The sequence below is a fragment of the Elephantulus edwardii genome, unplaced genomic scaffold, assembly GCF_000299155.1.
Source record: "Elephantulus edwardii isolate Elephantulus edwardi_28Jun2011 unplaced genomic scaffold, EleEdw1.0 scaffold00010, whole genome shotgun sequence".
Classification (NCBI taxonomy): domain Eukaryota; kingdom Metazoa; phylum Chordata; class Mammalia; order Macroscelidea; family Macroscelididae; genus Elephantulus; species Elephantulus edwardii.
Window position 1 is genome coordinate 9,389,765 of NW_006399760.1, and position 3,924 is coordinate 9,393,688.

Consider the following 3,924-nt stretch of genomic DNA (forward strand, 5'->3'; position numbering starts at 1 on the left):
TAACTTATTTCCTGGAGCATCTGAGTCCACTTGTGAGTGAAACCAAAGCACCAGTTCAGTGAGCAGGATATGGCTTCTCAATTCCCCAAGCCAATTGACAGAGCTCACTGACAGGCAGCATGTGGACATGCTCCAGCCTACCCAGGGCAGTACAACCTTCAGTTTTAAGCCTTTGCTAGAAGACAGAGAAAGGGGAAGTGTCTTCAGAGTTTAGCAGCTGACTCCTCCCCATGTGAATTGTCTAATCACACATTTTCCCTTTTAAGTCAGAATTGATGAAACCTGTACAGATTTATTGTGTATGAAAAATCAATAAGCACATTGGAAAATAACAGCATTGTTGACTATACAAGGAGATTTCTTCAAATCAAGTGGTTGTAATGTGTGTGGTTAACCGGATCTACCCAGGAAGTGGTTTTATTTAAAAGTTTGTGTGCTCACCCCCACCCCACCCCCAACCCCGCCTTTTTTTTCTCCCTTCAGTACAGAAAGTAAGTGGCATCCAACCTAGGCCTGCTCTTAGGCCATGTGACTTCACTGTTTTCCGTTTTTGTTGAAAGAGGCATTAACAGACAGTAGTTGATGGCAGTTTCAATAACAAGTCATCCCTGAGAAAAGGTAAGTAGGTTTTAACTTCCTATTGTCCATGAAATGTAAACTTGAGAATGTTTGACAGATCATCTTCCCTGGTGAGAAGATAGAAACATTTCTGCAAAATGGGATGCTTTTACTTGTCATGGGACATCAATTTGCCTCCTTGGGTACAGTAAAGGACACTGCTTTGGTCACAGCTGTCGAATTCTGAAGTTCTCCTCTCAGAGATATTATTATACTGAGATCATTTGATAAGTTCCAGTTCTAAAACATTGTAGTCACAGTGGAGTCTTAATTTTGAAGGGCTTAAAAACAACAACAACAACAACAAAACAAAACCCTGAAGAATTAAGTCCTTGCATTTATAGTTATATTCTTTAAAAATGCACTATTCGGGTTCTAGGGAAACAGAAAAATCTCCCATTTTCTCCCAATAAGACATAACATTTGAATTTCAGTATAAAGATACTTACCTTAAAATGTTGTGTTAAAGCTTACATTAGAAACTATTTAAATGGTTCTCAAATGTGGACTTTATAAAATAGTCATTAAAAAAGCAGGAAAGGGCAAAAGATTTTTTTTTGTGACATAAAAATTGATTTTCCCCCTAATTTTTAATTATGCTAAAGGGTGAAATGAAAGCAAGTTTCTATTTCATAATCAGAATTATGTTGAAAACAGACATGACAGCCTACTGAGGGTTACTTCTGGGACAGACATACACTAAAGTTATATATTTGGTATTTATGTAATTATGTAATTTGTCTTCTTTGAGATTTTTCCAGAATAATAAACCATAGCTATGAGACTGAATCATATATTTACAATAACTTGTCTTTTATATGGACTTCTTGCTGTTTGCAGAACATCTACATGTACTGTAACATGCATGCAGAAAACATAAAAATATTGCTAACCTCAGAGAAAAATACCCAAAATAAATCTGACAGTGGGTTTTTGAAGGATTTTAATGAAAATCCAAGATATGATATCCTCCACTTTTTCCTAATATTATTTTTATTATATTTTTTCGACAAGAGAAGTGCCCATTTTTTTGGTTTTATTAAAAAATGGTTACAGAGTTGATAAGTAGAAATAATTTTCTTTTCTTTTATTGTCCTCTGTTGAAAGACCTACATAAATGTTTTTTGACATGGTCAATTTAGTAGGAAATTATTAGGCACATGACTACCACATACCATTTTTAAGACCTCTTCAATTGTCAATACTGATGCCTGCTACTTGTTGACTATTTAAATGACAATAGAGAAATAGAGATTAGGACTCCGTGTTCAATACACTCTTTTTAACGTTAGAGTGTGAGAAGACCTGTGTAATATGTATTTTCTTTGATATTCTGATTAGCCTTTCAATTTGTTATATTTCCTCACAATGGAAAGCAATATTTAAATGTGTCTTTAATATTGCAGTTCTGAACCTCTGCATCTATAGAAGCTGTATAATTCAGATAATGTCGGTTGATATGCTATTATTTTATTTCATCATATTGTAAAAGAACTTCACATGAATAAACGTATGCAGTATGTACACAGTAGCAAGAGCAGCTATCCTGATAAGCATCTGATGTTGAACAAAGGTCCACAAAGTTTTTTCAACTGTTAAGTAGCTTAGAAAGCAAAATTCTTTGTTAAATAGAATGTTTCCTGGAGAAACTGCTGCAATTATAAAATAATGCCATGAAACTAAGAATAAATTAAGATAACTCTAAATTTAAGAAAAGAAACAAGCAGAGAAGACAGAATTATTTGTAAACATGTGAATAATGAATTAACTCTTAAATATGCAAATGAAATATTTGAAGAGTTCAGTGAGTTAAATCTGAATAGACTCTCAGATTACTATTAATTTTATATTTTTAAGTAAATAAGAAACATGTTTTGATGAAACAAAAATAATGCGGGTTTGTCTTAGAAAATTTTTTTCAAAATTAATTTAGTAAAAGAATGTTATGTTTTCTCCCTTGGGTTCAGAAGTTTGTAACCTTCAAAGAATATTTCTTTCTTGATTTTTGCCCTCTTCTAATGATCTGTTTTGAATAGTCTGCTCTCTTGCTGGCAAGCGTCCCACAGTCTTCACACCTAGGAAGATAGAGAGTCATAGGCTCTTGTTATTCCACTTCCATTGTCTTAAAACTTACATATTCTTCCAGCTCTTAGAAAAGTTCATGATCCATGTCCAAAGGAGGAAGTGAAATAATTTTGATACATTTAGTTTATGAACCAGGGTTTTCCTAAAGAAATTTCTTAAAGAAATTTCTATCTCTACAGACGTGACCCAAAGAGTTGACATAATACTGAGAAATTCAAACTGAAGAAAGATCACAGGGGGAGTTTATGGACATTCAAAAATAGAAACTTAAAACAGTTCTAAAATATAAAATATGCTAAAATGAAATGAAAACAATACCAGGCTGCTTTTGTGTTTTGTTGTTGTGTGCCATCATGTTAGGACTAATCCTCCAACTGATTTTCAGAGGTAGTAAGTACAGGGGAAGTGATTGCTCACTTTCCCCCCAAGATGGTGTTAAACCACATGCCAAATGCAGTGTAGCTTCTTATCACTAGGAAATCAGAGCTCCTTAATGCCAGCTGGTTGTTGTTGTTGTTTTTAGATAACTGTTGAGTTGGAACCAACCCATAAATGACCCTTTAGCTGGTTTTCCTGAGGCAATTAATCACTCGGAAGGAGATTGCCTATCCTTCTGAAGAAAAGCAGCTGGTGATTTGAACTGCATGCGTTTGGGTTATAGTGCAGTTTCTTACCATTATGCCAGCCTTCTTGTTGTGTACCGTTGAGTTGGAATGGACCCACAGCTGACTTTCCAATGGGTTTTCAGAGGCAGATAATCAGAAGGGAGGAGATTGCCCACCCTCCTACGAAGCAGCTGGTGAATTCTGACCTGCATGTCTTTGGGATTGCAGTGCAGCTTCTTATCAGTAGGCCACCAGAATTCCCTAGGTCAGCTTGTTGTTGTTGTTGTTATGTGCCGTCGAGTCGTTTCCGACTCATAGCGACCCTATGCACAACAGCCCTGCGCCAACCGCACCGCCTCTGACACATCCATCGCGATTACCGCAGTCACCGAATCAATCCATCTCAAAGAGGGTGTTCCCATCCTGAGTTGTCCCTCAACCCTCCCAAGCATGATGTCCCTCTCCAAGGACCCGTCCCTCCTGGCAACATGTCCAAAGTATGTCAGACGAAGCCCCAAGATAAATCCCCAAGATAAATCTGTTTGTTTTCCTGGCAGTCCATGGTACATTCAGCACCCTTCTCCAGCACCACAACTCAAAAGCACCCACTCTCCTT

The 3,924-nt window shown here is 36.6% G+C and overlaps 1 protein-coding gene across 1 annotated transcript in view; it reads left to right on the plus strand.

Moving 5' to 3' along the window:
• The first annotated feature begins 481 nt into the window (after positions 1–481).
• ARHGAP15 (Rho GTPase activating protein 15) overlaps positions 482–3,924 on the plus strand; it is a 948,827-nt gene continuing 945,384 nt past the window's right edge. The window contains exon 1 of the mRNA XM_006880749.1: positions 482–618. The gene's annotated coding sequence lies outside the window, so the exon portion shown is untranslated. The remainder of the gene's footprint in view (positions 619–3,924) is intronic.